Source organism: Pinus tabuliformis, chromosome J (assembly GCF_031772625.1).
Source record: "Pinus tabuliformis cultivar Carrire ecotype Pingquan chromosome J, CPIR1, whole genome shotgun sequence".
Classification (NCBI taxonomy): domain Eukaryota; kingdom Viridiplantae; phylum Streptophyta; class Pinopsida; order Pinales; family Pinaceae; genus Pinus; species Pinus tabuliformis.
The window spans coordinates 667,717,526-667,741,867 of NC_142295.1; positions in this window are offsets into that span (position 1 = coordinate 667,717,526).

Below are 24,342 nucleotides of genomic sequence, written 5' to 3' on the forward strand. Positions count from 1 at the left end.
ATGTCTACTTAACATTCGAGAAGCAATTGCATCTGCTAATGTATTTAAATATCTTGGAATATGTTGATATTCAATATAGTCAAATTCACGTTCCAAGAGACGAACTCTCAAAAATAATCTCAATAACACTGGATTTCTAATGGCATAAACTCTATTAAGCTGTAATACAACGAGTTCAGAATCTAACCTCACAATCAAACTCCGAATCCCAAATGAGATGGATTCAGATAATAACTCAATCACTGCACTATACTCTACAATGTTGTTCATTGTTTGACCGAGGTTTACCCCATGCATAGATACCAACTCATCAGAGTGAGAATAGATAACCCAAGCTGCGTAAGAAATGTTCCGTGTATTACGACAAGCACCATCAGCAAAACCAATGTATGTTTGGAGAGACGTCGACATCTGCAATATCAAGAGTAAAATCAAGATAAGCAGGAATAATGACAAAAACACTCTCTAAGCTAAGCACAATTTTTAATCTAAAACACACCAGCTAGAAAGAAAACTAACCTAACTAAAATCTCCACACCCAGATTTAAGCATAATATCTCTTCAGATAAAGACCATTTCTGGGCTTACCTAAAGAGACCCCGTCAAAGTCTACCAATTCATAGGCCTCTTTTGCCAGCTTTCGCTTAACAACATAAGGACCATGCCACATGGGTACGAATTTTCCAACGCCTAATTTATCATTTGCTTGATCATACAGTAAGACTAGGTCTCCTTACGAAAAATTACGAGGCGTAACATTTCGATCATACTGAGCTTTAATACGTTTGGCATGAGTTTCGATTCCTAGTGCAGCATCACATCGATTCTCATCTAGTTGAGCCAAGTACAACAAACGTTTCTCCTCTTCAAAAGTGGCTAGAAGTAATTCTATGGCCATTTGCAATGACGGGATTTCACATTCAATGGGTAACACAGCTTCCAAACCGTAAACTAGTTGGAAAGGAGTGAAACCAGTTGATGTTTTTACTGAGGTTCGATACACCCAAAGCGCTGAAAATAGCATGTTATGCCAATTCGACCTATGAATCCCAATGATTCGTCGGATCATGATGACTAGAACTTTGTTGATGGCTTCAACCAGACCATTAGCCTGTGGATAATATGGAGTTGAACTATCGTGACGTAGGCAAAGTTGGTCTGTTAGTTCAGTCATCATAATATTTCGAAAATGATGCCCATGATCAGTGATATTCGCTTGTGGAACACCGAACCTAGCAATTATATGATTGAAAATGAAAATCGCAGCAGTTTTGCCGTCTGCCGAAAATGTAGGAATCGCCTCGGCCCACTTGGTAAAATAATCTGCCGCAAGGATGATATACGCATGCCCCCCAGTCGAGTGAGGGTTACATGTAATAAAATCGATACCCCATTTCGCAAAAGGATCCCGACGGAAATTATAGGGTGGAGAGGAGCAGGTGGAGCGCGAATCTTTCGATCAAAAATTTGGCAGTTGTGGCATTTTCGGACCGCGTTAATACAATCTTTAAACAAAGACGGCCAGAAATAGCCAGCGCGCAATATCTTTTGGGTTGTGGCAAACCCAGACATACGACCCCCACACGCTCCAGAGTGACAGTCATTTAGAACCCTTTCAACTTCCTCATGAGTTAAAAAACGTCGGAAAACAGAGTCTGCCCCACGACGATAAAGTGTATCTCCAATAATTTTTAATTGTTGGGACTGGAATCGTATTTTCCGACGCTGAGATCTTGAAATTTTAGGCTAAAAGGATTAGGTTTGGAGATAAACTATGATATACCCATACCATGGATCAAGAGTGCTGATTAGAAACAAGGATTCGTCCGCAAAGGCCTCTTCCGCCACAGTTTCAGTATCAGCACGCAGGAAGTCACACATTAACTCCGTAAAAACAAAAGATTTCTTTGACTTAGATTTTTCAAATTCCAAGTCAAATTCTTGCAGGATCACAATCCATTTGGAATACTTGTCCCCTAGCAATTGTTTGTTCAAAATATAGATCATAGGGTTGCAATCGGAAATTACAGTAGTTTTGCATAGTAAAATGTAATGACGAAAACGTTGGACAGCTTAAACAGCTGTCAAGGCCAATTTCTCCACATGTGAATATTTTAGCTCAATTGGATTCAAAGTGAAACTAAGGTAATAAATCACATGTTCACTACCGAATTCATCTTCCTGAACTAACACCATTCCGATGGTGGAATGTGAGGTGGCGAGATATAATAAGTAGTCCTGGTTGTAGTTGGGAGGATGCAATAACGGTGCATGGGTCAACGCGTGTTTTAGTGCATCAAAAGATTTGTTAGCTATCTCATCCCAAAATAATGGAGTATTCTGTTTCAACAACCAAGTAAAACCCTTTGTTATCTCGGCATAGTTAGGAATGAATCGACGTAAAAAGTTTGCTTTCCCTTGCAAACTTTGGAGTTGGCGAAGAGTCAAAGGAGGAGGCAATGTGACAATAGCTTCAACCTTCGAGGGATCGACACGAATGCCGGCTTTCGAAACAAAAAATCCCAGTAACCGACCTGTTTCTATACAGAAAACACACTTATGTGGATTCAACCTAATTCGATAATGCCTACACCTCATAAAGATTGCTCGTAAATGAATGAGATGATCGGCTTGATGTAATGAATGAGCAGGTAAATCATCGAGATAGGGTTGCACAATGTGCTTGATGTCATGAAACGCGTAAGACATGGCTCTTTGAAAAGTTGCACCGGCGTTCTTAAGCCCAAAAGGTAATTTGCAATAAGCAAATGACCCCATGGACGAATGAAAGCCGTTTTTGGTTGATCAACAGGTAGAATATTTATTTGATTGTATCCGGAAAAACCATCCATGAAGGAGAATATTTCACTTCCAGCACAATAATCAATGATTTGATCGATATAGGGAGTTAGGTAATTGTTTTTTGGATAGGCTCGATTAATATCCCTATAATCGATACATATTCTTATTGTTCCTTGCTTTTTGTTAACAGGAAAAATATTTGATACCCAATCTGTTAATGGAATTGGACAAATGAAACCTGTTTTAAGTAATTTCTCAACTTTTGCTTTAATAGCAGCAGCTTTTCGCAAGTGGATCTGACGCAAACGTTGTCGGACGGGTTTAGCATCCCGGTAAGTTTTGATTTCATGAACAACAATTGCTGGGTCAATTCCTGGCATTTCCTCATATGACCAGGCAAACACGTCGCAAAATTATTGAAATAGGGCCTTATATGTTTGAATTTCATCTTCCATACAAGAGGCACCTATATGAATGTTTTCAACAATTCCAGGCTTGACCGAAATGTCAATAGGAATAGTTCGAGAAATATTTCCCAAATTTAACTCAGAATCAGGATTTTTCAATGGATTATGAGGTTCCTTGACATAATCAGTCGTAAAAATAGATGAAAAATCATTTTCAAAACGATCAATCTCAGGTAAAAATGAAGATCTATGATGAAGATCTTCCCATGGTAAATCATCAACAGATAAGATTTCACGAATTTGCTCATCAGTGTGAATAAGTTCGGAAAACATTGTTGAATCTGAGTCTGATATTGAAAGTGTTTCTTCATGGACCACATTCATTAAGTCAATTTTGGTTGAAGAAGGGTTGGAAAACGACTGTACGGCTTGATACGCAATTTCATATGGACTCAAAGGCATAGCATCACCAAATGAATCTATCTCAGATTCGGAAGGTACGATCCAAGGATCATCATAAACGATAGTGTCTGATGAAATCATATGAATGGTTGCAATAGAAGGTGATACGTTGGGAGGAGGAAAGGAAAAGTTCCTAGTAAACCAAAATCTTTAACTAGTCCTACTCCAACATCCTTATAAGGGATAGTTGTTTTTGCCGACATGCTGGATACTTTCAGAAGAGGCTGGGTCGGATGAAAAGTAAGTTAGCTGGTCTATAGTTACGATATTTCCATTATGAGGAAACTTTATAAGTCGAAAGACCAATGAAACAACAGCATTCATAGTGTAAGATCAACTACGACCCAAGAGAAGGTTGTAATCTAGAGGGGCATCAACCACCTCCACATCTAGATTATCATTTTTGCCTTCAACCTCTATAGGTAAATCCTGTAGAATTCCAAAAGGACAGAACCCACGGCCAACAAAAGCCTTTAGAATCATCGGGGATTGATTAAGTGTAGGAGAACCAAGCGATCTCCAACACTGGATCAACATAATACACGTTGAGGCTCCCTCATCAATCACAATCCTATAGCAAGGTCTGTTTTTTACTAACACTGGAATCTGGAAAGCCATTTGATGAGGTAAGCGAGGTGTACTATTTTCTAGATCAAAAATTATAAGGTTCGAGTCCTGAATATCAACAGCTCCTATAGCCGACAATAGCAATTTACGCTGTGCTGGACATGATTGCAACACCTCCAAAGCCGACATTGTTGAAGGTGAAATAGCCAAATCTTCAATAATGTTATAGTTCTTAGCAGCTCTCGCATGTGGATTGAAAGCTGACTTTCAAAGTATACCCTTGGCGGGCGGTTTGATTACTAAGTCTGGGTTAGGTTTCTCGATCTATAGTGGATCGGAACTGGGAGTTGAAGTTGATGGGTTCGAATTAGAAGATTCTGCTTCCTTACCACCAACAGGACTTTTACTTCCATAATCTTGCGATCGTGTCGCAATCCTAACATGGGACATCATCATTATGGGTTCTTCTGAGGCATTTGAGGAAGAACCTATCATCTTACTGTCTTTACTAGGAAAAGGATCCTTCAAAACAGCAAGAATTTGAGAACCTTTGACGATTTTCGCAACCTCAGTGCGATGAGGGCAGTCTCTTGTAAAATTCTCTTCGTCACAAATGAGACAAGGATAACGAGGTTTGCGTTTCTCATCAGTAGATTCTGTTTTTTCTGGTTTCTCTTTTGAATTTTTATCTGTTTTATTTTTCTTCTTCCCTTTCTTTTTACCACCGGATTTTGATTTGGCTGTAGATGACTCTACAACATGAATATCGGTAGAAATTTCCACGAAAGAATCTCCTGTCGGGAATCTGGTAAAGTTATGATAGGAGAAGAATTCTTGGAATATTTCTTCTTACTTTTGGTATTAACTGTACCAATCATACCATAAGCGGCATGAGACCCTGAAGGAGCTGCAGTTATTTGATTTTGTTTAGGAAGATCGGGGATTTTCTCGTGTAACGTACTCGACTGCGTATAAACGAGGTCAAGGTATTGATCTTGAGCAACTACTTGCTCTTTAGTAACGACTCCTGCCTTAGCTACATCCTCAGTGATTTTAGGTAATAAAGATTTGACAAACCATTCTGCTAAGATTTGATCTCGGATAAAAACTTTCACTAAACATCGTCAACGTCTCCATTCATGAATGTGATCTAAAATGTAAGTGGATGTTGACTGTTTTAATGAAGTTAATAATTCCGTGCAATTGTCATATCTGAAAGGCAACTGAAAATGAGTTAAAAACGAAGTAGCTAGCTGACTAAAATTATAAAAAGTGGCTCACAGTAACTCAATATACCACTTGGCCGCAAGACCAATTAGAGTGCGTTGAAAAAGACGTAAACCAATTGAATCATCTGAAAAGGAGTTAGATGCACACCAGAGGTGATAAGTCATCACATGGTTCGACGGATCCTCTCCTGATTTACCTTCAAACTTTGGGATGTCACTGGGCAACTTATTCGGCATTGGCGGCCAAAACGGAAGATAATTAATCGGATCGTTCATAAGGCACGACAAGTCAGGCAAGTCCAAAGTTGCAAAGAATGGTAACTGACGATTAGGGTCCCTGAAACCCTGGGTCATGAGACCAGCCCCAGGAGGAGGATATCCAGGATAACTAGGAATTGGAATTGCATTTGGGATATTATATCCTCCCGGAAAACCAGAATTAACCGGACCGTACTGGGGTTGTTGAGGTTGTTGATAAGTATATCCAGGGTACGGTTGATACTGATAGGCTGGGATCTGCACAGCAGGACCGAATTGGTATTTTCCCTGGTACGGTTGATAAGTAAATTGAGGTTGACTTGTAACAACCGTACTTGGACCAGGTTGTCCTACAGGCATCTGAACCAAAGTCTAAATTGTGGGTCCAGACTGAGGTAAATATGGCTGAGGAATTGATGTAGGAATAGTAGAAACCGGAGCTGTCGATACTCCAGAAGTAGGTGGGGTAGATGGAACAGATGTTGCAGCAGTTGCAGCAGTCATTTGAGGCGGAGTTCGAGGCGAACTAGGCCCAGGCTGAGAAACTACAGAAGGTGCAGAAGTTTGAATACTAGGCTGGACAGGTTGCTGGGCTGAACTAGAAACCAAGGGTTGTCCAGATTGAGATGACAACTGCTCATTCGGTTGCAAGATCTATTGAGATTGAGATGGATCCCACACTAAGTTCATTCCGGGGTATGGACCCATAGAAGGTTGAGCATATTGGGGACCATAACCAGGTTGAGGGTAGGGTTGATAATTCAAAGGTACATTTCCAGTTCCTTGGACAAATGATTGACCTGAAGGTGGTTGGAAACCTTGGGTTGGGTACTGACCTTGAGGTTAATAACCTTGAGGCATGTACTGATACTGGGGTTGACCTTGAGGTACATATTGATACTGGGGTTGACCTTGAGGTACATATTGATATTGGGGTTGACCTTGAGTTACATACTGAGTCTGGGGTTGACCTTGAGGAATTTACTGTCCCGTAGGTATGTATTGTCCTTGAGGTTGCCCCCCAGGCAGTAATTGGGTACCTTGAGATTTCCCCCCAGGCGATAATTGAGGACCTTGAGGTTGCCCCCAGGCGGTAACTGGCCACCTTGAGGTTGCGGATTTGGAATGGTACCTGACATCATAAGAATATCTTCTACACTCAACGGTTTAGTTCCATTATTACCAGTTAATAACCCTTGTTCAACAGGTTGAGGAGATGCTCCCGAAAAAGTACCAGTAAGTGACTGATACCCAGAGGGAACAGAAGGACCGCCATATAAAAATGTTTCTGGAGATTGAGAAAACATGGATGACTGTCTCGACATATTCAAAGGAGGATAATAACCCCTAGGTGTTGGATGAAAAGGAATGTGAGGTGGTGAAAAACTTAGTCCCGAGTTTTCCAAAAAATTGGTCAATGAAAGATACCAAGCGTCCCTCCTAGGTGGACTGTAAAAGATCGATTCACGCTCCCTAAGTTCTATAGCTGGTTGATTTTCAGGGATAGGTATACCTTCTTCCGGAGTAACAAGTTCTTCAATAGCAATAAGTCCAGAAGGAAGATTTTGGGTAATGACTCTTTCTACCCTGGGTGAACCAGGACCACTCGAAGTTGGAGAGGCAAACCCTGATGTTGGAGTAGCAGCAGGTTCAATTTCAGGTTCAGATATTTTAGGTTCCTCGGCTAATTCACTAGTAGAAGAAAAACTACAAGTAACTTCGGAAAAAGAAACAGTTTCAATAATATACTCTAGTGCTTGAACTTGATAATCAGGATGCACAACTAAAGAAGGCTCTCCTTCTTCAGGTGACCCAACTCTACTGTCACTAGGAGTTACAAGGGCTCGTAGCCCTTCAAGCTGGCTTGGTGAAAACTCAGGAGGTTGGCCCCGAAGTCTACGAGACTTCCTTGGTAATTCAACCACGATTAAAAATTTTAATTACTTCACACGCAAACAAAGAAAAATCTCAATGAAAACCACCTAAAGTCTCTAAAGAACCAAACAATTTTGAATCACACGCCTAAATAATCTAGGAGGTCAAACCACACACAAACAGTAACTTTCCGTATCGAAAACACTAGTTGGTGATGAAATCCAATGTCGCAGAATTCAATACAGAAATGGCGGTTGGAACAGTTACCCCGACAACCTGCTTAATGAATAGACTGGCACAAGTTTCTCCACTAAACCGTCTTGAGTGAAGAGAATCCCCCAGAAAATCCAAGTGAGTCTAGCCGACGTCTGCTCCAGGTACAGTGGGATCTTCCCTCCACCATCACCTTAGGAAAGAATCCTATAGAATATGGTCACTATGGTCCCTAGCGGAGTCACCATTTTGTCGGATGGATGAATCATTCTTGCGGACAAGACCGATCTCCCTAGTATCTAATGATATCTCGCGACAAGCAAACCAAACAAATTCTATCTTTCTCTAAATATGTGATTTATAAATAAGGTTACTAGGTGTTTTAGGCCTACCTCGGGTCCAGTGCTAGTTTTTGGAAGCCACGCTCCTTTGATCCAAATGAGCTCCTTTGTAAAGAATCTGCAAACACAAATTGGCACACATATCAAATAACACCTGAAAAGCCAATATAATAATCCATATTTATCATGATGATCAAGGAATTCATGAAATAAACCATAGAAGACAATTTATTGAGAAAAATGAATCTGATTGTATTAACTTTAATCAAAGAAGAACTTTACAACCTTGGTGCCTTGATGCTCTACAAGCTCCTCCTAGGGTCCAGCAAGAATCTCCTCTACTTTGACAAGTTTCATTCTCTTCCCAAAGAAGCCAAAAGGTATGTAATCTCTCCTCTCAAGCTTAACTAGGAAGTCTCAATTCCAACAGCATTAATTACCCTCAAAAATGTTCAGCTTTCAACCTCTCTAGCAACCAGCCGCCTCAATTTCTAGTGCAGAGGAGGGAAGTTACCAGGTCCACCTTCAAAGGGATAAGCTCCTCTCATCAAGGGGTTAGCTCCTTTAGTTATGGGATGCATGAACCACCTAGGAGCGAACCAACCACATCAAGATTCCTAGAAACGTCCAAAATTAACCCAAAGTGAGTTTTTAAGAATAAACTTGTGCCTTTTTTACTTTCACAGGGGTCCACACCCACTCCTTTAGAGACAGAGTGGGTAGGTCCGCAGGTAACATGACCAAGGGGTGCAGGACCGCAGGTAATGGTAAGAGAAAGTGCAGAACCAGAGGTTTATAGATTTTCAAAGACTTTCTCTCATTTTTAAAGCTTGACATGAAGAGGTGAGGTTTGAGACTTGCAAAGGAGGACAGTATGAGTGGTGATAGACTCACACTAACTGCAGAAAGTCATGGTGACAATATTTTGTGTAACATCCCCATTGCATTGAGTTCCTCCATGAGATGAGGAAACTTATGTTGAACTTGGTCCCTAATGTGCCACTTGCCCTGGTGAAGGAGTTGGCCTGCTTTGACGACTCAATAAAATTGGATATTCTGCTGGCGATTGTGCTTGATCTGTGTGTCCATGATACGATCAGTCACAACTTGTTCCATGCAATTTGGATTTAACTTTGTGGGTGTGAACTGTTCTGCAATGTCGGATGTGTCTAGTAATGGTGGAAAGTATGGCCGAAGGAGGTCCACATTGAAGACTGGGTGCAGGCTAAGGAATGGGGGAATGTTGAGCTCAAATGCATTGTCTCCCACAACCTTGGTAATGGTGTGACGACCATATCAGAGTGGTCTGAGGTTCTGATAGGCTCCGGTAAGGTGTTCCTTTTGCAAATGCAACCAGACTTTGTCGCCCATCTAAAACTTGTGTGGCACTCGATGTTGATCATGTCGCTGCTTGTACTTAGCATTTGATTTCTCTATAATGTCATGGACCTGCTGGCGAATATGTTGGATGCGCTCAATGAAGTTGTTTGCCTTATCTTTTTCGGTGTGGACATGATCCGAATCTGCGTGAGTAGCTGCAAATGGCATGGCCACATCAATGGGACATAGTGGCTAGAATCCCAAGCCCACCTGAAAAGGGTTGTGGCCAGTCGAGCTATGGAGAGCCCGATTGTAGCTATGTTGAACATAGGGGAGGCTCACGTCCCATGTACGTGGATGCTTTGAGTTGTACATGTGCAAAATGTGTATAATCGTCATGTTGACAACCTCTGTCTGGCCATCAGTTTGAGGATGGAAGGTTGTGGACTTAGTGAGTTTGGTGTCCAGCATCGACCAGAGACTGGACCAAAATGTATTGAGGAACTTGTTGTCCCGATCTGAGATGATAGACCGTGGGATCCCAAAGTGTACCCACACTCGTTCAAAGAAGAGTTTAGCAGTGGCTTCTTCTGTGATATTCTTCTTGCAAGCCGCCATAATGACCATCTTCGAGAACCTGTCAATGACCACAAAAACACAGTCATTTCCATGCTTAGTGGAAGGAAGGCCTAACATGTAATCCATGGAGATGGATTCCCAAGGTCGACTAGGGGTAGGCAACGGGGTATAGAGGCCTTGCTTCTTGATCGTCGATTTGGCAATGGCGCAAGCAGTGCATGATCTAATGTACTTCCTGACATCCTGTCGTAGATTTGGCCAATAGAAATACTTTTGTAGTACTGCCACCGTTTTCTCGACCCCAAAATGTCCAACAGCTTGGCTGTAGTGTGCTTCCCAAATCATCTTGGCACGCTCACTTGAAGGAACACAAAGGTGACCCAGGTGGCATAATAGGGCATCCTGGAGGTGAAAATCTAGAGCATGCTGACCCTCCAAGAGTGTCTGGTATGTGTGGCCGAATTATGGGTTGCTTTTGTAGAGAAGTGGCCAATCATAAGTCTCGTGCCCACAAGAATTGAGCACGGTGGTTAATGCCATGATCGGTGGTCGACTGAGGCAATCTACAACATTATTGGTGCTGCCCTTTTTATACTTGATATTCAAATGGAACTGTTGCAGGTATGTGGACCACTTCTGATGGTGATCATTCTGCAATTTCCCTTGGGTCTATATGAACTGGAGGGGTTAGTGGTCTGTGTGGATGACCATTTCCTTCCCCAAAATGTAATGTTTCCATTATCGACAGGCCTGCATAATGGAATACATCTCTTTGTCATAAGTAGGATACTTTCGGGCTGTGTCTGAAAGTGTCTCACTATGATATGCCACTGGATGCCCATGTTGAGTAAGGACTGCCCTAATAGCATAGTTAGAGGCATCTGTCTCGACCTCAAATGGTTGTTGCAAGTCTGGCAATGTGAGCACTGGTGCCGAGCAAAGGCGATCTTTCAACTCTATGAATGCCTTTTGTTGAGATTCAGACCAAAATAATTTTACTTTCGCTCCTCCCTTTGTGACTTGACTCAAGGGCCAAGTGATATGAGAAAATCCCAACACGAACTTGCAGTGGAAGTTGGCAGGACCTAGAAAGTTGTGGTGCTCTATTAGAGTGGTTGGAGAGGACCAATACTGAATGACTTGGATCTTGGATGGATCCACATCCACCCCCTATTCATCAATAATGTATCCCAGACACTGAACCTGGGTCAAGCCAAAAGTGCATTTCTCCAAATTGGCGCATAACTTGTGTTGCCACAGTGTTTGGAGAACCTATCGGATGTGGTGGAGGTGCTCTTCCCAATCTTGGTTGAAGATCAGGATGTCATCCAAGTATACCACTACAAATGAGTTGGTGAATGGCTACAAGATTTCATCCATTAGCCTCATGAAGGTTGCAGGAGAATTCGTCAATCCGAAAGGTATAACCAACCATTCGAAAAGGCCCTCCTTGGCTTTGGAGGTAGTCTTCCACACATCATAGGGTTCGATTGGTACCTGGTGCTATCCTGACTTCAAATCGATCTTGCTGAAATGTTTTCCCCCCTTCAGTTGGTCCAGAAGGTCATCAATCCATGGGATCAGGTACCTATTACGGACAGTGATCTTGTTCAGCACCTGATAGTCAATATAGAGTCTCCAAGTCCCATCCTTCTTCTATACCAACACGATCGGGCTCCCACAGGGCAATGAACTCGGACGGATGTGACCTTTCTGCAGCATCTCTTGAATCTGCCTCTTGATTTCATTGTTCTCTAGAATGGAGCGCCGATAGATTGGTCCATTGAGCAGCGGCGCACCTAGGGTCAGATCAATGGAGTGCTTGACCTGACAATGTAGAGGAACCCCTGCGGGGGAGGTGAAGATTTCCTCGTACTCCTCCACGACCTTTCCCATCTGTAGTTGTCGTGTGGAGGGGCCCTGTCTAGAGGTCGTTACCACCATCTTCTTCTTTCCTTGAGGGCATATTCTCAAGAAAACAAATTTCCTAGTTTTGGAAATGAGCTTACTGCATTATTTTGTAGTAACCAAAGAGATGACGATAGGCGGTGCTACCTCTGGTATCCTGTACAACTTATTTCCCAAAGTAATAATAATAGCACGGGGCCTTGATTCATACACAGCATGTCGCTTCCACAAGTATGGTTGTCCTAATAATACATCACAAACTTCATGGGGAGCAATGTCACACAATACCTCATCTGTCAAGGGCTTGATGTTGTATGGAAGGCGACACTACTAGCTCACGCGAAGATCTCGTCCTTGGTGAAGCCACCCGATGGTGTACAGTTGTGGATGTGTTGTGGTCGGTAAGCCCAACCGCTTCACGACATCTGTCGAAATGAGGTTCTTTTGGCTCCTACTGTCGACATTGAACTGTAGTGGGGATCCCTTTACCCACATCTGGGAGTGAAAGAGACGCTCCTCCTCCTCTGGATCTTTGGGTTCCTCCTTCTGGATCTTCATGGTGGCAACGGTGGCGTTGGGCTCTGCATTGATAATCTGCTTCCCTTTGTCATTCCCCTTGTCAGATTCTAACTCAAAGTCAGAACATGCATCTGATTCTGAAACCTTTAGCTCAGCCACCAGTGACTGCTTGGCCCGACACTCACTTGTGTTATGAGTGGAGCTCTTATGCAACTCACACCATTTTCCTGTGTCCTTTTTCGGCTTCGCGGCACTTTTCTTTTCTTGTAGCTTTGGTGGGTTGTCTTGGGATGCCCTACCTTGGCTTTGTCCTTTGTTCTGCGGTTTGGGGGCACCTTTCTCTTGCTTCAGATTCGCAGATCCAAAGTCTCGCTTCTTCTATTTAAACTTCTGCTCAACCTTAACGGCATATCAGTATGTTGTGTCGAGCGAGGAGATGTTCAAGAATTCTATTTCTTCCTAGATGTACTTGTGCAGGCAGCGCGGTATTTGAGTATCAAATGCTGCTTCAAATCCTTGATACCCAACTTTGTGCGAAGGGTATGGAAAGGATTGGTAAAGTCCGGCACGTCTTGGTCCCTTCCTTGCCACAGCATGGTCCACTTTATGTATTGATCCTCATAGCTTCAGACAAGGTAGTACTGCTCCTTGATGGCATCCTGGAATGAATTCCAGGTGGGTGCAGCTGAAAATAGTGAGCCGGTACTTTCATCCTTCTGCTCGCAGTAGGTTTCCCACCAGTCCTTGATGTGGGGGGCTACTTTGAGAAGAGCGAAACAATCTTTTCCCGACTCAAAAATTCATGAACAGAAAAATAACCCTCTAGCAGATTTAACCATTTATCTATGGCATCTGCATCTATCTAACCCTCAAATATGGGGATTTCAAAATTAACTTGTACCTTAAAGGGTGTGGCGTTTACAAAGTAGCTCCTGGAAGCCGATGCGTCACCTCTGGGTAGCCGCTGAAGGATCTGGGCAAAGTTGTCCATCATCACGTTCATTTGTCACTAGAGGGCTTCTTCGAGCAAGATTTTGATAGGATCTCCTACCCCCTCATCTTTCTTCTCATCTGCCATGGGAGGCCATCGGGATTTGTGAGGCTTGTCTTGCAAAGGTTTAACCAGTTCAAGCCCTAACTCCTTATATCTTGACCTCGTTGGGGACATGCAAAGAAAAACAGAGAAAAAGCAGACCGCTTTGATACCACAGATCCGAATTTAAACAGGAACACATCAAATTACAGAGATAACCATAAACACAGAGATGCAGCGGAAATAATACTTCATTTCATTAATGTAAAATACTGAAATATGCTTACAAAGAGTAATGGAAATAAACCAACTAGGGCGATGATAGCTTATCTCTGAGAAGTGATGTCGCATCTACATGCCTCTGAACTATGTTACAATGAGCCTCAAAGGCCTATTTATTGTTGAGAAACAATGGAAAACCCTAAACATCCAAAAACCTAACCCTAGAAGATGAAACGCCAAACTATGGGCCCTGTTTGGGTAAATTGGTACATCAACTTCCCAGGATCATAACTTTGGTATAAAATCTCCGTTTGATGCATATAATATCTCGTTAGAAAAATCTATCAGAGAACTACAACTTTGGAATGGACCGATGTTGCTCCCAGTTTTCCCAAAAAACGTCGTTTAGGGCCTCAAAACGGCTTCAGAAGTTCAGGACTTGAAAAAATGCTAAAAATAGTAAATTGTACTACAATTAAGGAAACTGAAAAGTTGAAAGGAACAATGGTGGTGGTCCAAGTGGACTTGGTGGGTGGCCACCAAAATCCACCTGGATCATCTGTTCATGTTTAGTGCTTAGCATTGGAGATTTATGGGGCTAGCAATATTTCAATTTGGCTTTTTTATCCTTCTCGAGCATATCCAAGTAGGTGAAAGGGTCATGATTGTTGGAAATATGTTGTCATTGATGGAAAAGGAAAAGCATGGAAACTACAAAACATTTATGATGGTGATGCCATTAATGGAAAAGGAAAATCATTGATAGTCGAGGTAAAAAGATTGATGGCAAAGGAAAAAAACATTGATTATGTTGCCATTAATGGTAAAGGACAAGGTGATTGCAAGATGAGTAGTGGTGAAGGATATTTGGAGCCATCTTTATCTTATAAGAGAATATTAATTGCTATTAGAACACACTTAGATGGGTAGAGCTCTATAAGATCTTTCCAGTGGTATGTTGAAGTACAAAAATGGTCTCCTATATCAAAAGTTAGATCCAGTCAAAGGGGAGGCCCTAAAAGTCAAATTTGTAGAGTTAATTGATTGGAGACCTTTTTGGAGCATGTTTAGTTTTGGCTCACAACCAAACATAGCAGAGTAGTTAGAGGAGAAACCAAAAAAAGGACTGAGCATACATGGCCCCTAACAACATCATAGTGGAAGCATTGTTATTGGCTATAGGTGGAGCCTCCATAACAACTCAGCCCAACGGTGGGAGCTCGAAGGTTATAACCCGGAGAAGCCTTAAGAAGAACTTAAGAGAACTATCAGGATGATGTCAACTGGGTGGACATAGCAGTATATTGAAGCAGGACGAATATAATTTTAGTCACGCAGATGTGGTGGATACAACATAGTAAAGGTAGGTGCATTGATTGGTGGAGTTTTTTAGAGCAGGAGGCCCTCACCTGGCAATTAAATGGAATGCATGTTTTGAGGTGGATCTACTACCATGTGCCCTCACTAACCCATTAGAAGAAATACGAGGGGTCAAAGTGTTCAAGTGTTAATGATAAGGGGTGGTCATGCAATGGTTTTTTTTTCCAAAACACTAGTCAAAGATCAAGGACAAATTTTAATTGTGCACCACACTCCCCCGCTCTAAAACAATAAAAAAACCTAAGGGAGTTGAACAAATCATAAGTAGTTTTCTAAAGCACTAGGAAACATGGAGAAAGGAAGAGAGGCAAACTAGGACCCTTAGAAATTTATAAAGGAATTCAATGCAAAACCAAGGTTCTAGGACCCCTTCTCTCTCCTCTGACAGAAGGACAAGCGGAAGCATATTATTCGTCAAAGATGATGTCAGCACCAAGCCAATAAGAGGTGGACACATGTTAGGTTTTTTTAGCTTTTTCATGTACCCAAGTGGACCATTTGTAGATGACACATGGACCACTCACAGAGAGCCACATGGTGGAGGTGATGCAAGCATGACATCATCCCATTGCCAAGACCCCAAAAGGATTTGAAGAAGGGCATAGATGGACTGACGGGCTGACTAGGAATCAAGATCGCATGGTAGGTGTCAAAGACAACTCAACCCGATCTGAAGGTGATTGGATCACATGTAAACAATGCCGATACCATGCAACACACAAGCCCATGAACACCATCTTGGAGTAATTTTGAAGGCACAAAGTGGAGGCATCGAGAGTATATCATTGAGACATAAAGGTAGTATCATTTCCAACAACAACAAATGGGGGTTAAGGAGGGAGGACCCAACTTGACAACTCAGCCCACAAATTAAAATAAGGTAGCAGAGCGAGAGCATCGAGAAACGTCAGAACTAATAGAAGGCAATGGTAACCAATGAAGTGGGAAGGATGACCCCATGGGATAGCTCATCCCGTTACTAATATCCTAGAGAATTTTAAAGGAAAGTCTGGGATAAAGGTACCAGGGGAAAATAAAAGCGTCGAGGCACAGGTTATATGAGGCAATTATGACTAAGAGAATAGGCTTAAGGTGAAAGTAATTAATACACAACACCAGGTTAAGGTTTTATGCAACATCAAAGAGTAGGAGTGTGGCGATTTTGCGTTATAATAGGAGGCCTCACAACTATAATTAAAAATGGCCAATTGAGATATTTTGGCAACATTTTTAATAGAAAGCCTATGGGCTTAGGCATGAACGAGTTGAAAACTAAATATAGTAGCATGGACGAGATTAGGGACTTATTTGGAAGATAAGATATAGTTGGAGCTCACTAAAAATAGAAGAACCTTTGCTAAATCATGTAACTCACCAGAATTGAGGAAAATGACAATTTAACTCACTTTTTCTTAGACGAATAGTAGAGAAGTGATTGAGTGACTTAAAGAATACATTTAGAAGACTTAGTTGAAGGAGGAAAAAGGAAAAATTAATGGCTTCATGCAAGCATTCGAGAGAAAGAAAATTAAAGCTTAAATTCCATAATAACATATTTGAGTAGTTAAACCTAGATGTCCTTATCAAAACAACATAAAAGTATTTGAAGACCTTAAAATGGCATAAAAAGAGTTAGCTAAAGTAGAATAAAGAAAAATACATAGTTTATGCATGGAGGAAGACCTGAAGTTAACTAAAGGATCATACACAAAAATCATTCAAGAATTTTTTAAAAGAAAAATTTGAGCAACCAAGGAAGGTGATGAGAGGTTGTTGGTGCAATGAGATCCATAGTGGTGGTATGCATCAAGGGTGAATCAATGATCAAATTTGGTATCTTAAAGGTGTTTTAGTGATGCAAATAATGCATTGGTGATTGGTGAAAGGATTGATTTTGTCGATATAGTTTAGTATCTCCAGTAATAAGAAATTGTTGAAGGTGATTTGTTCAGTAATCAGAGATTACTGAAGGTGTGTATGGTGGATTTGGTGAGAAGTTACAATGAGAAAAATTGTTTATTTATGAGGTAATTGATTTATTGGTTCTAGTTTTCAAATGGATGAAAGATTAATCAAGAGGGCCAACAAATGGTAGCTTGCAGATTAGGGGTTGTAGCACCTTCTAGTAGGTGTTGGTAAATGTTTAGGGGCAAGATTCTCAATCAGCAGTAGCTATTAAATAAGCAAGGGAAAGAGTCCCTTTCACTAGAGGCTGATAAAAGAGCAGGGGTAGTACTCCCTTTCAACAAACGATGATAAACGAGCAAGGGCAACAGTCCCTTTCAGTGAATATGTTGAAAAAATGTAGCGAGAAAGGCTCAATTTGACTTTGGCCTTAGTTAAATTGAGTAAATCAAATTTCCACATTAGCATTAGCTAGTGTGACATGGCTCTTGTCACATAGTTAGCTCAATAAATTCGAGTTAGAGGGCTTGAAGTTTAGTTATGCATGTGTGATCACCAAATTTTAGTAATACAGTTCAATTATTTTCAGTTGTATTCAGTTAACTAACCTCTAGCTATTGATAGAGTTAGTTGAAGGTTAGTTGTTTATGGGACAATAGTCTAGCTCAAAGATCTATCAGTTAACTGATCAGACATTCCAAAATATCTAGTGCATGCAAGGAATTTGAGTTCCTCATTTGATGCAGAGATGACAAGGCATTGTAACATCAGTTGTAGACTAGTTTTGAGTGTAGATGTGTTGCATGTGTCACGAAATCAATCCTTGGGAATTGCGCAATCAGTTTGGAGGAAACTCCTACCTTTTAGGGGCTAATTTCCTCAAGATTTTCACAAGGAAATAAGAGGCTTGGTGAGAAAATAATTAGCTAAGTGTTGGCTAAAGTTTCTCATTGAGCAGAGAGAACAATTATTCTTTTGTAGGTTGAGCTCTAAGTTGGAGCTAGTAATTGTAATATTTTCTCTATTCAACTGATTAATGAAAAGAGGCTTGAGGGGTTTTTCCTAGTTGGTTCCCCTAGAAATAATTGCGTATTTGAGATTTTTCTTATTGTATCTCTGTGCATGTTGTTCTAAATAGTGACTTCCATTCCGTAGATCAGTAGAGTAGAATTGTATATCTTGTTTTTCAGTTATAAATCTGTAGCAGTTGCAATTTCTATCAAATTTATACATGGTATCAGAGCCTTGGAATCACACTAGAACTAGTATTTTAAACTTGTTTGTCAGGAATTTCTATTTGGCAGCTTCAGTGCAACAATTTTTCTTCAGGAAGGGAGAATTTCTTTTAATGAACAACGATTGGAGTATGCCTTGGAGGGTATCTCAAATTTCATAGGCTAGAAGGATTGAATGGAATCAATTCTCGATGAAAATGGTGTGTTAGAATATGTTAAAAATGACATTGTAAAATCCAACCAGAATGATGCACAACAATTAGACCAATCGAAGAAGGATGTTGCAAAGGCAAGAAGAATATTTCTGGAAGGTGTGAGAGACCATGTGGTCTCAAATATCCATGGAAAAGAGACATCATTCGCTATGTGGAAGACACTCACTGATCCATTTGAAAATAATAGTTACCATAGAAAATTTTCCTTCAAAGGCAAAATTCGAAACATAAGAATGCAAAAGAATGATACTATTAGACAATATCTCTCTAGGTTTACTCAAGTTCATGATGAGATTAGAGGGGTTGGGGTGAATGTTGCAATAGATGACCCAGTGAGCCTAACTCTACTAGGCCTTTCAAAATCCTGACACAACTACTAGGACTCTGTGAATGGAAGGGAAAAATTACCGAATTTGGAATGGTTGTGGTCTGATTTGGTTCAAGAAGAATTCAAGAGAGATAACAGAGATGGAACATCATCCAAAGCTGAGGATGAAGATAATTTTTCCTTGGTTTGAAAGGGGGAGAAGGGAAAAGGGAAGAATACCTAGAGCAAACCTGAATCCAACCAAAATAATGGAAAGAAGAAAGACTTGAGAAGGATTTATGCTTCCATAGCCACGACTTCAGGCACTATGCAACAAAATGTTTGCATAAGAAGTCTACCGAGAAGCCTTTAGGAGGAGCAGGAGGTGAATCACTTGCTTCTTAATTCGAATTAGACTTAAACCTAATACCATGCATGGGCAAAAATGTTATGGGGAGTGTGTGGTACCTTGATTTTGGTGCCTCGTTCCATATGAAAGGGTGCAAGGATTTTTTCGGTAGCCTAGAGGAGAAGTATCTCTAGATGCATATCAAAATGAGGGTTGATATGAGGTACAATGCTACATGAATTGGTACTGTCACCTTTGAGAGGGAGAAAGCCTCTCCTCTTCACCTCAAAGATGTTATGTTTGTACCTGGGCTAAAGAGGAACCTTATCTTTGTAGAAATATTAGAGGACTGTGGCTATGATGTTATTTTTAGTAAAGGGAAAGCCTTTCTAAGACATAACTACCAGGAAAGTGAAGCAGGTTGGGGTTCATGTGAAAAGCCTATACAAACATGAGGTGGGAGATTGCACTGCATTGAGTAGTAAGGCTGAAAACATGCAGAGTCGAGATGTTGGAGAACTCTGGCATAGGAGATTGGGTCATCTACACCATGGTGCCTTAAAATCATGCAACAAATTACCGTCGGTCTCCCTAAAGGATCCCCTAACCAATAGGATGTTTCAAGGGTTGCAACATGAATGAGAGAACATAACAGATGAAATATTGGAGTGAGTCCACTTTGATGTTTTTGCACCCTTTTCTATAGCCTCCACAACAAAACATAAGTACTTTGTTAGTTTTATTAATGATTTCTCTAGAAAATGTTGGATCTTCTTCATGCCGAAGAAGGATGATTTTTTCTCAAATTTTGTTGAATTCAAGGCATTGGTTGAGAAGGAGGCTAGGAAGAAGGTGAAGGCTCTTAGGAGAAATAATGGAGGTAAATTTGTTTTGCATGCCTTCAAGGATTTATGTGCAAAAGAAGGTATTCGAATGGAACTGATAGCACCCCATAACCAACAACATAATGGGGTAGTTGAGAGGAATAAAATGAGCATAATGGGAGTAGCAAGGGCCATGTTGCATGACCAGGGGCTACCATTGCATATATAGGCAAAAACATGTAATACAACAGTCTAGATGTAGAACTAGAGTCCTCATAGAATATTTGACATGATCACACCAGAGGAAGATTTCTCTACGATAAAGCCTGATGTGTCTCATTTCAAAATTTTTGGAGCTTCATTTTATTGTCATGTCTCCAAGGATTTGAGGAAGAAAATTGAGCCTACAAAAAAATTGGGAGGTTTTGTAGGATACACTGAAACTCCACACAATCACCGTGTGTATTTAACTTCATTGAGGATGACAATTGTGAGGAGAGATGTCAAGTTCGATGAGGAGAAGGCTACGGGATGATCATTGTAACGAGAGTTCAGTATCCCATTGGTGAAGGACCTCTTAGATCCAAAGTAGGAGCCTAAGGATGAGATTCAGGAGGTTATGGAGCAACCACATATAGTGGAGCAGATAGTGGGTAGAGTGGAGGCACCCACTCAACCATAATCTTCCAAAGAGGGGAGAAAGAGAACCAGAGAAATTGATAGATTATTGTAGGATGAAAGGGAGAATGTGGGATCCCCCACATCAAAGCACAGGTATAGGAGGTCACTTGATAGGCACATTGGTTACATGGCTCTCATTACTGATCTCGTTGAGACAAATCCTTCCTCATTTAAGGAAGTAGTTTCTCAACCTGTTTGGGTTGATACCATCGTGGAATAATATGAATCCATCATGAAGAACAATGTATGGGAGGTGGTGCTAATACCATAAGGAAAATCAATGGTTGGTTCCAAATGGATCTACAAAGTGAATCATGCAACTGATGGGAGCATCAAGAAGTACAAGTCAAGATTTGTGGCAAAAGGATTATCTAAAGTAGAAGTAGAGGACTATGAGGAAACTTTTGCACCAGTTGCAAGATATTCCTTAATCAAATCCATTATAGTATTGGTTGGGTAGATGTGGTGGAAAATCCACCAGATGGATGTGAAGACCACCTTTCTCAATGGTGATGTTGAGGAGGAAATTTACATAGAGAATATAGAAGGATTTAATACATATGATCAAGAGTCACATGTGTGTAGACTCAAGAGAGCATTGTATGGTCTCAAATAGGCACCTCAAGCATGGTACACTTGGATCGAGAGTTATCTTAGTGGATTTGGCTTCATCAAAAGTGAAGAATATGTGAACCTCTATCACATTGTGGTAGATGGTAAGTTTCTTATTCTTGTTTTGTATGTTGATGATTTAATATTGAAAAGTGATGAGCAACTAATCCACTCTTGCAAAGAGGATATTGCAAGGGAGTTTGTGATGAAAGACATGGGCCTAATGCATTACTTCCTTGAGTTGCAAGTATGGAAAGGTGATGTTGAGTTATTTATGTCTCAAGGGAAGAATTCCTTTGAAATAATTGAGAGATTGCACATGGAGAATTGTAAGCCCATGGACACACCTCTAACTACAAACTAGAGGAAGGAGGACGCCACTTCAAGTGAGGAGGCTGATGCTACCATTTACATGAATCTTGTGGGGTATTTGATGTATATTGTGAACAAAAGACATGACATGTACTATGCAGTGAACCTGTTAAGTCAATCTATGGCGAGGCTTACCAAGTTGTATTGCAAGGTGGCTAAGCATGTGTTATGGTGCATTATAGGCACTACCGAGTATGGATTATGGTACAAAAGGACAAAGGGAGTGAAGCTCTAAGGATTCACCAAGGAATATTGGGAAGGGACAAGAAAAGTACTTCACGTTCTATCTTCAGTGTTGGGTCCACAATTATTTCCTGGTACAATAGGAAGTAGAGGTATGTGGTGTTCATTTCAGTAGAGGTTAAATACATGGTTCATGGAAAGAAACATGTGAGGTCATATGAATGAGGAAAATACTTGTGGGAATTTTCATTTAGGAGATGGATTTGACATTGATATATTGTGATAATCAGAGTTGCATCTAGATCTCTGAGAATCTAGTATTTCATAATAGGTCCAATCACATTGATATCTGATATCATCATTTGTTGGACTATATGCGGATTAGAATTATGTTGCTACTGTACATTCCAACTAAGGAGCAAGATGATGACGTATTGACAAAGGCATTGTCAAGAGGTAAATTTTAATTCCACGGGTGCAAGATAGGGGTGGTGAAAAATCCCTTTCTTTCTAAGAGGGAGTGTTGAAAAAATGTAGCAAGAAAGGCTCAATTTGACTTTAGCCTTGGTAAAATTGAGTAAATCAAATTTACACATCAGAAAGACAACATGGATGCAGTTAACTAGTGTGATATGGCTCTTGTCACTTAGTAAGCTTAGTAGATTTGAGTTAGAGGGCTTGAAATTTAGTTATGCATGTGTGATTGCTAAATTTTAGTAATTCAATTTAGTTATTTTTAGTTGTATTCATTTAACTGACCTCTAACTATTGATAGTGTTAGTTGCAGGTCAGTAATGAAATTGGACAACAATATAACTTAGAGATATGTCAGTTAACTGATCAATCAACCCAAAATAGCTAGTGATATGTAAGGAATTTGAGTTCCTTAGATGAAGTGGAGATGACAAGGCAGTGTGACATCAGTTGTAGACTAGTTTTGAGTGTACAACTATTGCATGCTTCAGGAGATCAATCCTTGGGAATCACACAATCAATTTGGAGGAAATTCCTATCCTTTAGGGGCTAATTTCCTCAGGATTTTCACAAATAAATAAGAGGCTTGGTGAGGAAATAATTATCTAAGTGTTGGCTAGAGTTTCTGATTGAGCAGAAAGAATAATTATTCTTTTGAAGGTTGAGCTTAGAGCTGGAGTAGCAATTATAATAGTTTCTCTACTCAATTGATTAATGTAAAGAGGTTTGAGGGGTTTTTCCCAATGGGGTTCCACTAGAAATCACAATGTATTTGTGGTTTTTATTATTGCATGTCTATACATGTTGTTCTAAATAGTGATTTCCATTCCGCAGATCAATAGAGTACAATTGTGTCTCTTGTTTTTCAGGTACAAATCTTGAGAAATTACAATTTCTATCAAATTTCTATAGAAGAATCATAAACGAGTAGGGATAGAAGTTCCTTTCAATATAAACTAATAAACCTACAAGTAGTAGCTTGTGGGGTAATGATGTAATCGATTTGAAGCTTGTAGTAAAGGGAATATTGGTGTCTTGTGTATATGTTACTCATGTGCTTAATGTTTATGATGATATGCTTTACATGATTGAGTTGTGGTGTTGTTGGTTCATGAATGATTGAAAAAGTGATTGAAAAGTATAATTTGTGAAATTGTATAATTTGGCTACACTACTGATTCACACCCCCCTCTCAGTAGTGTCATGGTTTCCATTGTTTCTAACAATTGGTATCAAAGCAATTTCCTTCAGGATTAGTTTAACAATTAGACCCAGAGGAGATGCATTCTACAAGTAAGTTGTTGATTTTTTATTGAAATAGGCCATTTATATTCTAGTTTCTCAATTGCAAGTACTAGAGAAAATGAGAAAAAGAGAAACAAGAAGAAAAAGAAGAAGGACCTTAAAAAATAAGAAGATCAACCACATGTGTCTCATATTCCTAGTACAAATGGTTCAACCAAAAATGTGCAGAAATTAGAAAATAAAGAACCACAGGTATTACAACAAAATGAATCCAAAAGTGTAGATACTAATGATTTGGTTTCGAATTATACTTTAGATAGTTCAGATTCTAGTAATGCTACATTATCTAGTTAAGATGAGGATGATATTAAGCTTCTTAGAGATGAGTATGAGTTTTCCATGGAGGTGGTAGAGACATTATTTGTTGCGATTAGTAGACTAATAGTTGCATGCAGAGATTAGGAAAATTTATTGCATATCTATGATGAAGAAGAGAAGGATCTAAAGGATCAGTATAAAAGAGTTAAAGAATCTATGAGAAACAAGTAAAAAGAGAAGAAATGCTATGTTGAAGCACTTGAAGACATAATTTCCAAATTGAGAAAGTAGATTGAAGAAAAAGACCAATAGTTAGAGCAATTAAAGAGCACCATGACACTGGATAGATCTAGCCCTGAATTTAAAAAGGGTGAGTCTAGTTCGCATGTAGGAAAAATAAACAAGGTAGAACCAAAAAGACTTGTAGAGAACAATAGCAACAACAAGTGTAATCAAGGAAACAAGTAGAAAAATCCACCAGTAATAGAGAAGGATGCCTCAAGGAGC